Consider the following 16,121-nt stretch of genomic DNA (forward strand, 5'->3'; position numbering starts at 1 on the left):
ATAATAATAATAATAAACATGCCACATATGCAAAGAATAATTCATTGACCAATCCAATATCCCGTTAGCCTGTACTCCATAGCAAGACATGAGTTTATGATGGTTTTACTGCGAGAGCCACTTAACGCCCGTCTCGGCTACCGTGTACTTACCCCCCTCCCAAGCCAACCCTTCCTTGATTAGATGCACCCCGTATACTTACGTATTTATTTCAACTTAACAAGGTGTGGGATCTTAAAAAAACGAAATTATTTTCATAAACACATACGAATACCATAAAAAAACCATTAATTTTAACCTATTATTTATAGAGCGCTGCCTTGTTCGTCTCGATCCTAGCTAATAAGGTTTTGCAGATGCAGTAGTTCTGGGTTCAAATCTCGATACGGGAATAAAAAGATTTCATTTTTCTGTCAAGAATGTTTTCAATAGCTAGTCGGGTATCGGTGGCAAAGAGATTTTTCCAGTGCTGGATTTGCCTCCACAGACCCCCACGGTAGCGAAGCTTGGAGCTTATTGGTGGACTGTTGGTTGATATTTGCATGGGCGTCAATATTTCATCCGACACATGAAGTTTCTATTAGAATCTATTAAGGTAGGGAGCACCGAGGAAGCAAAGTAAGAAAAAAGGTAATTAAAATGAAATATAAATGATTTTATACTAATATGGTTTATAATTTTGTAGTAAGTACCATGTACTTTTCTAAATATACAATTGGGCTGACATAATTCCTTTCAAATAAAAAACGGCATTTTTACAAGAACTTATCTAAATAAAATATTTTCACAATAACAGCCTTGTCCAATAAAACATAACATAACGTATTCACAAGTAACAGCCTGTGAATGTCCCACTGCTGGGCTAAGGCCTCCTCTCCCTTTTTGAGGAGAAGGTTTTTGGAGCTTATTCCACCACGCTGCTCCAATGCGGGTTGGTGGAATAGACATGTGGCAGAATTTCAGTGAAATTAGACACATGCAGGTTTCCTCACGATGTTTTCCTTCACCGTATAACGTATTGATAACATAAAACTTATTAGTCGGTATAATAAATAAATCTCAACTAAAAAGCAATAGCCCAACACAATCTGAGATAAGTATCGTTTTATTGTCTTGAATAAAACGACCCACAATCACAACGGATAACCGCAACTCTCAGGATTAGCAGTACTTTAGCGTAGGGCGATCCCTAATTAATTCTGTATTACTAAATATTCCAATAAACCCTACCCTACATGCGTACCTTAAGCCATGGTGGGAGGAATTATTGTTCCCAGGAATCCCTCTGGGCGGCCACTTGGCACGGATTATGTGCGGGTTTTGCAATTCAACATAGCTTGGTTTATATGCAACTTGGTACTAAGAAAAATGTTCTTTATTCATTAAATATGTTTAAGTGATTTGAAAAGCTGTATAAGCGCAAATTGAACATAAATATTTTTAATTACCTATTATTAATATTTGATAATATTTCAGTCTTTTGATAATACTTCTTTCTTCTGACGAGCCGGTTGGTGTGGTTGGTAGATACTTGCCTTTCACGCCGAAGGTTGTGGGTTCGAATCCCATCCAGGTCAGACATTTGTTTGCATGAACATGTCTATATGTCCTGAGTCCGGGTGTAATTATCTATATAAGTATGTATTTACAAAAAAAAAGACGTAGTATATGTAGTATATCAGTTGTCTGGTTACCATAGTACAAGCTCTGCTTAGTTTGGGATCAGATGGCCGTGTGTGAATAATTTCCCAGGATATATATTTTTTTTAATCGTTTTGATTTCCATAAGATTAAGTTTTTTGTTATTTTATTGTTTTCATAATTTATTCAATAAGAAGTATAGTTTAATAAATAGTAACTATGATTTGATTTGATGTTGTTGTGTGTTTTCATATGACATTTGATGTAAAGGTTTAATTTATGTATACATATGCTTATAATACATCTAATTTTTTTTTGCTTTTTAGCCCTCATATAAGCATGTAATGTCCACATCCAGAAGATTCAATTGTAACTTTTTTCGGATAAATGTATTACTGTATGTCATTGTTGATTGCATAATTGTAGTCAGTTTTGGACTAAATAAAAAAAAAACAGTATGAAATTTAAAACCTGTTATTTATTATGCTTGCATGTAACCCTCTCTTTATAAATAGTATATGGCATAACTTTAATTGTTTTTAAAGTGTATTTACGGTCGGTCTGATCTATGAAAGGGTCTTTTGAAGGCCCGAATACAGCGAGACCATCGCGCAAAATACCTCTATGGTTAGGGCGTGTAAATGTGAATAGCACTTGTCGACAACAGCGCTTAAGTTCAATGGCCGAATGTTGACGATTGTTTTCAAAATCATCAATCTTATACTGCTTATTGTTAAAGTTTGTATAAATTGATATTTGTCATATCTATACTGATAATAATATAATAATATGCTTAGTTTTTGATCAGATGGCCGTGTGTGAATATTACATTATTCACACACGGCCATGATATAGAATATATACTACTTTTATTTTGTAAATACAAACATATATATACATAGATAATTACACCCAGACTCAGGACAAACAGTCATGTTCATGCACACAAATGTCTGTCCTGGGTGGGAATCGAACCCACAACCTACGGTTTGATAGGCAAGTATCTACCAACCACGCCAACCGGGACTGCTATATAAATATAAGGCAGTCCCGGATACATGTATGACGTTTGAGTACTAGATGTATAGTTATAGGTATTTCCCTCCCTTGGATTTGAAATTTCTAAAAAACCTTCCACAGTATGGCTAAATTTCAAGTCAATCGGACCGAAATCTCATAGTTTATGAGATCTCGTCATGAGTAAGTAGTATTTCGCTTATGTATAAATACGAGTTCTTCCTATTTGTTACTATGAAACCATCAATCATGTTTTTGACATATCAATATATACCTAATGTTCAAAAAAATATTTGATGATATTCTAACAAGATATCGCACAAAGCCGTGCCTTTTTATAAAATATAAATAAGTCCTTTAAATTTATTCTTATATAAATTATAGTTTCGTATTAACGAATATAAATCGAATCAAATGAGCAGTCTTGGCTTTTACTTGTAATAACTATATAGTCCACTATACACCCAACTCCATCATCAGATAAGATCACCATATAAGCTCGGGAGTACCAAATAATTGTGGTATTAAGTATATTGTTATCCAATCCACACTAATGTTCTAAATGCAAAAGTAACACTGTCTGTTACGCTTTCACGACTAAACCTCTATGCCGATTTTGATTAAATTCGGTATGAAGCAAGCACGAAACACAAGGTCGGACTAACTACTTTTTTATACACAAACGCGGACGAAGCTGCAGGCGAAAACTAGATATATATATTGCAAACTTTTAAATCGACACGACAATTTGATGTAGGTTAAAATCGACTTCCCAGATTCATTTGCTTAGCTTTGTTAATTATATAAGCTGTTGTAACACAATTGTAACTTAAGCTACAATAAAATGTGTAAAAATTGGAATACATTTCTATCGTACAATAAATACATAACTATTTTGATTTCTATTTCACGTTTGGAATTTATAAAAAATATTGTTACGAATCTTAAGTAAAAACAACAAACGTCAAGATTTTTTATTTCATTCAACCCACGGGCACGTTTAGCCGACGTTTAAACGAAATGTTATTTCATTATCGTCTGAAAAAGTAAAGGAAACAAGCTCTTAACATGGCGCGGGGAGAGGGGCTTTCATCGTACCTGCGCAGGCGCACCATACCTGACCTAGGAAAACATTGTGCTCCGTGAGAATAGTGTGGATCTTTCTCGTAATAGTTTCGGGCACATGTTGAAATTTGAGGAGCAATAAAGTCATGTCACAAATCTGGGAGTAAGAATTAATTAATAAAATACAATTACTATTATACAATTGCTATTATATAATACAATTTATATTTAACAAATTTTTCATATAACTTAATATAAACTTAAACCCGTTTAGAATCTGGGAAATATTACTTTGTATTACAATTTTTTTTATTTTTTTGGGACATTTTTTACACACGGCCATCTGATCCCAAATTAAGCTTGTACAAAGCTTGTGCTATGGAAACCAGACAATTGATATACTATATATACTACTTTTCTTTTGTAAATACATGCTTATATAGAAAATTACACCCAGACTCAGCACAAACAGACATGTTCATGCACATAAATGTCTGTCCTGGGTGGGAATCGAACCCACAATCTTCAGCGTGAAAAGGCAAGTATCTACCAACCATGCCAACTGGCTAGTCAATATTGTCATACAATATTGGGTTCTTATACAATAAAGGGTTACTAATTTTTTTATAAATATGTACTTATTTTATATAATGTTTTTTAAAATACATATATATGTATATAAAGTTAGGTAGCTTCAGGCATATCCACGTTCAACTCTACCTGTTATAAAATTTATATTTTCATATTTTTTGGTAGTATTTTTTGTGTGACACGCTAAGTGGCATGATGGGACCACCCACCGTGTTGGAAAACCCGAAAACTATTTTTAACACGATTATTTAAAGCGTTGTGTTAATTATTATTACATGTCTAATTTTCACGACATTATATATTGTTCATAATAAAATGTAGGACAATATTGTTTCGTGACGATATGTTTTTCAAACAATCTTATTATAAATGCGTGAACTTGTGTGTCGTGTTATACTTGTTAAAGAAACACGGTTTATACCGTGTTTGGTTTCAATAAGACACGCAAGTCCATGTTGCTTACTAGAACTTAGTATTGTTTTAATTGATTGCTTCGTTAGTGTACTCGCTTAGCTTATTAATAGAGCTTTGGATTCCGAGATTCTAAAGTTAAGACCCGAGTCGTGGCAATAAAAAAATGCGATTTTCTGTACAAAACTACGACTCTGGAAGTTGGCAGTGTTTACAATACTTTGCCTCGGAAAGCACTTAAGTCCGTTGGTCCTGCTTCGAACTCTTTCCTGTCGTGTTGGATTACACACCTATGTAACTTCGTTCGTTTTCTGTATATAAAAAATAGCTACTCAGTGATAGAAATAGATTTCACCCGCGTAATCCTTACTAATATTATAAATGCGAAATTTAGTTATAGATACTTTGACATCGTAACTACTCAACCGATTGTCATGAAGTTTTACATACACTTTAACCTGGGTAGAGAAAAGAACATGGGGTACGTAACGCCTTTACCTCCCCACACGCAGGCGAACGCAGAGACCAGTGTTATATAATCTTCATCAATAAATGGGCTATCTAACGTAAAAATATTTGGACGGCTATTGAGTTTCTTAAGATAAATATTCAATTATTTATTTATTTGCTCGATTCTGTCAAACTCTTGACTGGCACGCAGATAACTAGAGTTATCTGGCAGATTACATATTATTATTATTTTTTTTTACGTCCTAGTAGGGATTTGTGCAAGCCTGCTTGGATAGAATATCTGATGGGTGGCAGACCCAGCAGATATTCTACCGCCAAACAACAAAATTCTTTTTTGATCCGATTTGAAGAGTAATTCAGCAAGTGTAACTACATACACAAGTGATATAACATCTTAGTTCCCAAGGTTGATGGCGCATTGGTGAGGAACGGTTAATATTAATTTTTTTATAGAATTTTTATAATAAATATATATAAATTTATAAAATAAATTCGTTTTGATTTAAACATACATCACGTGTGTGTACGGCGAGTGGCTCTCGTGTGGAGTATGTACAAATGGCCGAGTGGGCCACTATACGGCACAAAACTATTTGCGTTGTGATCAACATAATATTTCTGACGATACCGAACTGACATTTTATATTCCGTTAAAGATTGACTTAAGAGTACTGGCTAATTAATTTAATTAAAAACTATCCGTACTGGTATTATGTTTAATTAACTAAGTGCCGTTAATTTGGTTCATCGTCGTCTCTACCTACTAATATTATAATATTATAAATATGCACTGCGTAAGTTTAGTTTATATTTAGCCACCTTAGTGCAGCTTTATATTTAGCCACTGGTTTAGTGGCTAAACATAAAGCTGCAAATCACGAGGTCCTGGGTTCAAACTTCAAGTCGGGCCGATAAAAAGTTATTGGGTTTTTCTGTCGAAGAATTTCAATATTACGAGTATGTCCTGCGCAGTTGGCTAATCCCTCTTGAGACATCTCACACAAAAAATGCCTTTTATTAGGTTTGCATTAAATATAGAATAGCGATAATAAGATTACTCTCACTTAAAACGTCACATTACGCATCACACGCGAGCGGAACATGTAAAATTTGATAAGTTTGAATGTAGAAAGTAATCTACTGGTGGTAGAGCTTTGTGCAAGCCCGTCTGTGTAGGTACCACCCACTTATCAGATATTCTGCCGCAAAAAAGTAGCACTTGTTATTGTTGTGTTCCAGTTTGAACGGTGAGTGAGCCAGTGTAATTACAGGCACAAGGGACATAATATCTTAGTTCCCAAGGTTGGTGGCGCATTGGCGATGTAAGCAACGATTAACATTTCTTACAATGGTGATGTCTATGGGTGTTGGTGACCACTTAGGTATCTCATATGTTCGTCCGCCAACCTATACTATAAAAAAAAATTCCGAAACTAGTCATCAAATCGAAACCACTATTTAGAATAACCCTTCAAAATGAACATAGGCTATACATTACTGTTCTGTTTGACCAAAGATACATTTCAAATTATTTTCAATATTATATTTTTTGGTAATATATAAAGCTTAATTTAGTCTCGGAAAATGTTAGCAGCTGCACAATATCCGATTAAAAAATTGTGATAGAAATCAAAAAATTTTTTTTTTTTTCGATATTTGACTTTCAGGTATTTAACTATAGCAGTGGGAGGAAACACGATTTTTCGGGCAATTCTCACATAAAAGTGGGGAATTTAGTTGGTCGCGATCTGGACGCTGAGTCAACACCGGCCTAATGGTGTGCCGTGGGAGCGTTAAGTCATACCACCATTGAAAACATAGCGCTATAATAATCAACATATCTTTATTTTTTTTAAATATATTTTAAATAATTCAAGGACCATATTTTTGGTTTTCTTTATATGTATATATATGGCGTTTTGTTCGTGTAAATTGTATATAATAATAATAATAATATCCTGAGACATTTTTCACACCCGGCCATCTGATCCCAAATTAAGCTTGTACAAAGCTTGTGCTATGGAAACCAGACAACTGATAACTACATATACTATTTTTCTTTTGTAAATACATACTTATATAGGTAATTACACCCAGACTCATGACAAACAGACATGTTCATGCGCACAAATATCTGTCCTGGGTGAGAATCGAACCCAGAACCTTCGGCATGAAAGACAAGCATCCACCAACCACGCCAACCGGCTCGTAAATTGTACAATTGTTATAGATTAATAGGAATATTAAGGGAGCGATGAAGCTTATGTAAAGAGGGAAATTATAAAAAGAAATCGTCAATTTCAATATTAAATAAGTTATAATAAACATTTTATCAAATACGTTGATGAATAACAGCGCTATATCGTACATTTTTTAGTGGTCGACCAGATCAAGCTATCGTTTGTCCGAACTTGCTGGTTTCGGATAAACCTTATATGGCTAAAGGGCTTGGTGTGTGGGCTCTCGGGAAATATGCTTTAAAAAAACGTTTCGTTGCTGCAAATCGATAATTTTTACGATTTCAAGTAGAAGTTTTTTTATTATTATAATTGTTTTTGATTTTATTTATTATTTTATTTGGGTATATTATATCTAGATGTTTATTACAATTTAAATTATAAAAACTTAATAGAAGTTATTGTATATAATGCATACCTAGATATTGTATATAAGCTTAAAATGAATATGAATATCTCTAAAACTATTTAAATTCAAAAACATCTCATATGTATGTTTTCTTACTACTGATATAAATAATCTTGTAAGATATTTCTGCATTCCAATTTGGAATGATTTTTCATATAATAATTATTTGTAAGTAATAAAGAAGGCGTGGAGCGTGCGGTGTAATTTATTACCACTGGGCAGGACTGAGAACAGGCGGTCTGATCGCTGGCAAGATAATGGTACGTTTAAGTTATATAAAATATATGTGGTTACGTAAACTTCGAATGGGGATATAATTCCTTGGTTATTTACAGGCTTTATATTATGTATTAATTGCAACTTAATATAATATTTTTCTTAAAAAAACATAGTAGACAGGGTATCAAAGTTTTCTGTAATCTTCATAGTTAATTAAACATAGTAAGTAAAAGTAAGTTGTAAGAGAAAATAAATAAAAATACTTAATATATACAGCGAAAATACAAATATTATTTCTTGAAATATTTCTTTCTATATTCCGCTAATTAATTAATTAATACAAAATTATCCCTTGTTTTTATAAAATTATTATTCTAAATTATAGAATGAGGTTTTATCTCTTTGACGAAAGGTGGCGCTAGCCGTGGCATTCTTCTTGGTGATCTTACAAAGTCCTTTGCATTACAAGTTTATTTTATTTTTTAAATATGTATCATAACTAATGTACATATATAGAGCAACCTCAATATCGATAAATGCGTTAGTATTGTACTGTGTTGCAGTTATTAACGCCCGTCTCTGGATGTCTAGAATTTAAATAAATAAAACATATGAAATATATAAATAGATGTTTTAATTAAATGACGTATAATAAACAGAGTAATATAATGTATAACTAGAAACAAGTAAAAATGGAGCTACTAAATAAATATACATATAGCAGATATAGCAGAAGATGAAGCGCTCTTCGAAGAAGGTTTTAATATATACCTAATATGATTTCATATGTAGCCGAGCTCCGTAGTTTTATCCTTACTTGCAACACTGGCGTGACAAGCGTGAATTTAATATTCTTGTACAAAATAAATCAATCAAATGTAAGAATAATTTTGCATCAATCCAAACGAAAGGGTGACTGACGGCTCTGAAGGGATTTGATTCATAATTGCAAATGCTCACGTCAATTTTAGTTCGATCTTAGCAACAATGGTGACAATTTGATTGTTGTGAATGAATACGTGATGCTATTGATGCTGCTCAGCTTATATACCTGGCTTATCTCGTTAGGATGGATGCGGTCAAGGTATATTTCTCCCATTGTTCAATGACGCTAAGGCGTGAAGCTTTTAGTTCATTACGGTGTCAAAAATAAATATTTTTTAAATCTTTATTTTAGTTAAAGGTTTTTATTGTCCTTTGTTATGGTAATCAAATGTAATCACTGGTGTTTAGTCCTCATTTAAACTTAAATGATAATAAATAATATACATTTAATTTAATATTTTTTATTTAAAAAATGCTTATGAAATTATTTTTTATTGTTACATAGGTATATATTAAAAAGTTAGAACACTATGTATTAAAATCGTTACATATACTATCAAACTATTAAGTAACTAAAAATGATATGTTTTAATTCTAATTTTTCACTCAAATATTGTTGTGCAAATTAAAAAACACACATATTTCAAATTATATAAATAAATCTTATTTTTGTCATTTCGTAATAAATACTAAATATATATAATGGCAACTTTCGATGTTGATATAAAACATATTATTAAGTAAATTTTCAATACAAAAATATTGAGAAGTAAAATTGACAATCGAAAATCGAAACTATTTACTGAGTGAGTTAAGATATTTATATACATATAAACAACAATAAAACAGAAATTTATGAGCCCTAGTCTTATAAAACTTAGAAATAAAGAAAAAAAGTTCGAAAAACGCAAATTCATTTCATTCGAACATTGTTAGAGAACTGGTATGTATAAATACGTCTAGCGAATTATTAAATACAAGGAAGTAACAATGTTATTCAAAGCATAAACAGTCAATTAGTACAAATTCTGTCTATTTATAAAAGAAAGTGCAGTGGTGATACACTTTGTTGTTTTGCGATTATGAAACAGACTAATTAGCGTTCTGAGTTACCAAGACGTCTGTTTGTTTTATTAATTGTTTTGTTTATTTTTGATCATACGCTTATTATGTTTCATGTTCTGTTAAGCACGTAGATATATACCTAAAATAATTAGCTTCACAGTTCTTGCCATAGAAATAAATATATTTAACTCATAATAATTCTAGCACGAATTATTTAAATAACATGTATAAATTGTCCATTTTTTAAATTAGTTTTTTTTTGTTATAGGTTGCGCAAATGAGCCGTCTCATGTTATGTGGTAACCACCGCCCATAGACATTGGTGATGTTATATATAACAATGATGTAAGGAACATTGCCAATGCGCCACTATTATTATTATTATTAAATTGCGCCACTAATAGGAACGAAGTTGTTATGTCTCTTATGCCTGTAGTTACCTTGGCTCACTCACTCTTAAAACCGGAACGCAAAAATACTAAGTCAATACTTAGCAACCTGTTTAGCAGTAGAATATCTAATGAGTAGTAGTAGGATAGTACCTACCCAGACGGGCTTGCACAAAGCTTTACTATCTAGTGAAAGCTCAATATCCATTCATCCACAGCTAAATAAAATTTATATGTGCACAAATAAATAAAATTTAAGTGTATCTGTATGTGATTTGAAAATAACTACCCATTTTTAATAATATAATTTTTAATAATACGGCGAGTTACTGGTGGTAGGGCTTTGTGCAAGCTCGTCTGGGTAGGTACCACCCACTCATCAGATATTCTACCGCAAAACAGCAATACTTGGTCAAAGTGAAATCATCTCATGTCGTATATACGCTTTGACACGTATATACGACTTACCGAGGAGACCAGGACCCTGGGTAGGTACCACCCACTCATCAGATATTCTACCGCAAAACAGCAATACTTGATATTGTTGTGTTCCGGTTTGAAGGGTGAGTGAGCCAGTGTAATTACAGGCACAAGGGACATAAAATCTTAGTTCCCAAGGTTGGTGGCGCATTGGATATGTAAGTGATGGTTGACATTTCTTACAATGCTAATGTCTAAGAGCGTTGGTGACCACTTACCATCAGGTGGCCCATATGCTCGTCCGCCTTCCTATTCTATAAAAAAAAAAAGAGTTACCAAAAGTCATCAATCGGCTCAGGTTTAAACCCACAACCTTCGGTTGAGTTTGACATATTTTAACCATTTCGGCTCGGTGTTATTGTGCAAATGTGTGGATAGATTTGTGATTATAACCTCGTGCTTGACGGTGAAGGAAAACATCGTGAGGAAACCCGCATGTGTCTAATTTCTTGAAATTATGTCACATATCTATATACCAACCCGCATTGGAGCAGCGTGGTGGAATAAGCTCCAAACCTTCTCCTCAAAAGGGAGACGAGGCCTTAGCCCAGCAGTGGGACATTCACAGGGTGTTATTGTTACGGTAAATTTCATTAGTACCCATTCACACAGATTAACATAAACACAGACCACAGATAATATAAAATAAATGTGCCCTCGACCTCTATTGATTATTGCCTTAAAAATCAGTTGACTCGGTTACAGTTTTAATATATGTATATTCGTGGTAAATAAGACATTCAATACGAACACATAAGTCCGATGCAGTTCATGTTACATGAGGGTACATGCAACAGCCATTAGCTCGGATCCGGTGTCGAGTTGCTGAGTGAGTTCCACTCTGAACTGTCGATTGTTAAAATAATATAAAAATCTCGACGCTGCGGCAAGAATTTCGACACGTTATTTCTTTTTAAAATGTGTCAACTAACTTTTTTTAAATTCATTGTCCATTTTAAATCGTAGTAAAGTAACAGCTTGTAGAAGTCCCAAAGTTGCCAAAACGACAATCACCTTTTATATTTTTGTGGATAATTTATATGATAACGATAATTTTGGTCTTATTTGAATATAATTCAGTAGAGTTTATCATTTTTTTATTCATTTATTTGAAAAAAAAAAAACAAAATCATAATAACAAAAAAGATTTTTTGATAAACTTAGAACCTGTGCCTTATAGTCTTAGTAATTCACAAAAATCATAAAACACTAAGAAAATCGTATAAAAATAACACTACGAACCAAAACTTAAGTTTTAAATAATTTAAAAAAATTGGTTTAATCGGCGTAAATTGTTGTTATTAATTATCTTGTATACATTGTATTTAAAGTTATGGTTTCTTTTGTAATATATGATTAGATTTATTGCGTGGCAATCGCTCGCCAAGTGTATTTTATTAGGTAGGTATTAGTTATTCATTAGGAATATGTGCAAGCCTCTGTACACAGAAACAGATGAAAATAAAAAAAGTATTTACTTGTCAATATAATATATTGAAAACAAATTGTTCAATTAAGTATTGTTTAGTCTATACAAACATATAATTAAATATTGTAATAGATTATTCGAAATAACAAACACATTGTGACTTTTAAACAACTGTCTGCGTCCATACTTATATTAAAAAAAAACTATGATATTTAATCTATGCAATTATATTAGACTATTAATTAATATAATAATATTGAACCTTTAAAGATCAAAGAGGAAAATGACTTTGACTAGATTTTACCTACATAGGTATATTATCTTATAAGGTTTTTAATATTATGAGTAAATTATGTAGGAGGTAGGATGTTGTTATTTAAGAGTTAAATAACATATATATTCATTCATTGCGTTTACAGCAATCCAATCATAATATCTTTTTATTTAAATAGATCGGTACTTAAACTTAATAAAGATTTTATTTTATTTATTTAAAATTACGATATTTAATTACTATAGTTATTATGGTATAATTATTTTTTTAAATAAATGTTTCAGTACTTGAGTATATATAAATATATATATATATATATATATATATATATATATATTTATTCTTTTTTTAAAGGGCCTTTGTAGGCAGCCTATATGTCGGCCCCATTGTTACACGCTGAATTAAAACAAAAAAGGCTCAAAAACTAAGGCTAATTCAGTTTGAGAGAATCACTAACAAATTCATATACTTTAATTGCCGGAATACTCGAAGGTTTACTAAGAATATAATTAAAAACACCAATATTCATAAAATTTAAATTAAGTTTAATAATTAAACATAATATTATATTATACAACAGATAAAATATGAAAATAATTTGAACAATATTGCATTTAATTCGCAAACGAATTACTTGTTCTTATATACAACAAAAATACAATAAAAACTATTTATATTTAAAATACTATTTTGAAATAAAAGAAAATTTGACGGGCCGGTTGGCGTGGTTGGTAGATACTTGCCTTTCACACTTTGTTGTGTTGTTGGTTTGATTCCCACCCATTACAGACATTTGTGTGCATGAACATATCTGTTTATCCTGAGTCTGGGTGTAATTATCTATTTAAGTATGTATTTACAAAAGAAAAGTAATATTTGTCGTATATCAGTTGTCATGTATCCATAGTTCAAGATCTGCTTAGTTTGGGATCGGATGGCGTGTGTGAATAATGTCCTAGGATATTATTATTATAATCAAATCAAAAATTAGAACTACCATATTGCACACAAGTTTTATATAAATATATAAAAAAAAGTGTAAATGGTTATAAGTGCTCATCGCTGTTATGTTCAATGACTATTTTCAAATATATATTACTTATTGTGAAGGATGAGATATAAAAAAAACCCGCTGAGTTTCTTTCGCTGGTTCTTCTCAGGTCTGAGGTGTTTATTTCCGAACCGGTGCTAGATTTATGACAATCAAGCAAGTATAACGCTTCTATATTGAAAAAAGATTTTAGACATTGGACTTTGACTTTTGTATTGTAGTTTGTTATTTATCGAGTTCATCAAGAAATTAAGTAACGACTTTGTTTACATCAATTAACAATGATAATAGTTAAAAGTTCAATATTTTCTTGTAATCAGCTTGTTTGCTAGTGATACTGCAGTCTAACGATCCAAATATTAAATCAAATTTCTTTTGTTTAAATTTTTTTATATAGAATAGGAAGGCGCACGAGCATATGGGCCACCTGATAGTATGTGCTTACCAACGCCCATAGACATTGGCATTATAAGAAATGTTAACCATCGCTTACATCACCAATGCGCCACTAACCTTGGGAACTAAAATTTTATGTCCCTTGTGCCTGCAATTACATTGGCTTACTCACCCTTCAAACCGGAACACAAAAATACCAAGTACTGCTGTTTTGCGATAGAATATCTGATGAGTGGGTGGTACCTACCCAGACGAGCTTGCAGAAAAATCTACCACCAGTAATTAACTCGATAATAATTATAAGAAAATACATAAATTCGTTTGAATAAAAACATTTGTCTTAAGAGTGATCATAAATTAGTATCGACTTACAAATTGTTAAACATATTTATATGGGATAAACTTGGAATAAATACTGTTAAGGAAATTTATTCTGTACTAAAATTGACAGTTTTTATAACTTGCCTATTTTTTTACAAATACAACCTCCAAATCTTTTTTGTGCATATTTATGGCAGTGTTCCTTTTGAATGATGTTATATAAAACGTGATTTTCTGTATAATACATATTTAAATAAAATACAATAGTTTTTGATTTTTACGTAGGTATTTAACCTAAACCTAATTAACATTTTCCTTATAAATATAAGCCGAGATGGATTAATGGATAGAAAGCGTGAATCTTAACCGATGATCGTGTGTTTAAACCCGGGCAAGCACCACTGAATTTTCATGTGCTAAATTGTGATTATAATTCATCTCGTGCTTGACGGTGAAGGAAAAAATCGTGAGGAAACCTGCATGTGTCTAATTTCATTGAAATTCTGCCACATGTGTATTCCACCAACCCGCATTGGAGCAACGTGGTGGAATAAGCTCTAAACATTCTCCATACAAAGGGAGAGGACCCCAGCAGTGGGACATTAACAGGCTTTTACTGTTACAAATATATCAGTAAAAAGTTTATTTAAATTGACCTACTTTATTAATATCTACTCTTCGTTGTATATTTTAAAGGTTAAACTTTTCAAACTATGTACGTTAACCGAAACAAATTAACTATATATTTTATGCTATAATTCAAATTCAAAAACTTTTTTAATTTACAAGAGTAATTCTTTCGTAGGTTTTAAATTGGCAAAATCTTCCACCATTTCGGAAATATTATATATGTAACGCTATTTATAAGAATTATATAATTTAATAAAGCGTTGCGAACACAGCGCTGAGTTAGTGAAATATTAATATCATTAAAATATTACTTATGTTTTTTTCAAATAAGTTATTTTATGAAATATAACCATTTTTTATGTATAAATATATTATTAATACATATACAAATTTGCAAATGTGTTATAAGAAATTGTTTAGTCGCATTCAAAACGAAGCATATACTATTTTATTTTTTTAATATACTCGCAACCCGTTTAGGTTTTACACGGTAATATATACTTAATATAAGTGCTGCCTTTATCTCAAAGCTGGACTGTACCTACAAACCTATCAACAGTAATTAATGGTCATCCCGCAGCTCTACCCTTTCCATTCTACATCTTCCAATAATTAATTAAGATTATATAATAATATTATATTATTCTTCTCCCAAGCCTCTTCATTATTTGAATATCTATACGGTATCTATTGTTATATATATATATATCATAATGTTAAGCTTACTGTGTTATATATTGTACAAAGATTAGTTATTGCTTTTAATTATTTATAGACTATCACAAAATTAGCTGGATAGTTGATCTTCTGTTTAAATAGTTTGAGATATATAACTAACTTAATCTAATACTATGCCACTGAGAGAGTTTTACATCAATCGGCTCAGTAATTTAGTCGATGTGGTTTCCGATAGTACAAACATTTTTTTTGTCATTATAACGACTAATAATTTTGTATCATATCATTTACACGATAGCTTCTTCTAAATCGTTCTCTTGTTGTAATTTAGGTATAAATATTCAGAAACATAAATACAAAAAATTACAGGTCACAAATAAACATTGCCTTGACTTTAAAATGTTATATAAACAATAAAACCGAATACTTTTCATCGTTATTACAACACCAGATATTACTTTTATAATCTATTTAATAAAATCATATACAATATTTTGCAACATTATTTTGTGCCTTTATGTA

Source organism: Nymphalis io, chromosome 19, assembly GCF_905147045.1.
Source record: "Nymphalis io chromosome 19, ilAglIoxx1.1, whole genome shotgun sequence".
Taxonomy (NCBI): domain Eukaryota; kingdom Metazoa; phylum Arthropoda; class Insecta; order Lepidoptera; family Nymphalidae; genus Nymphalis; species Nymphalis io.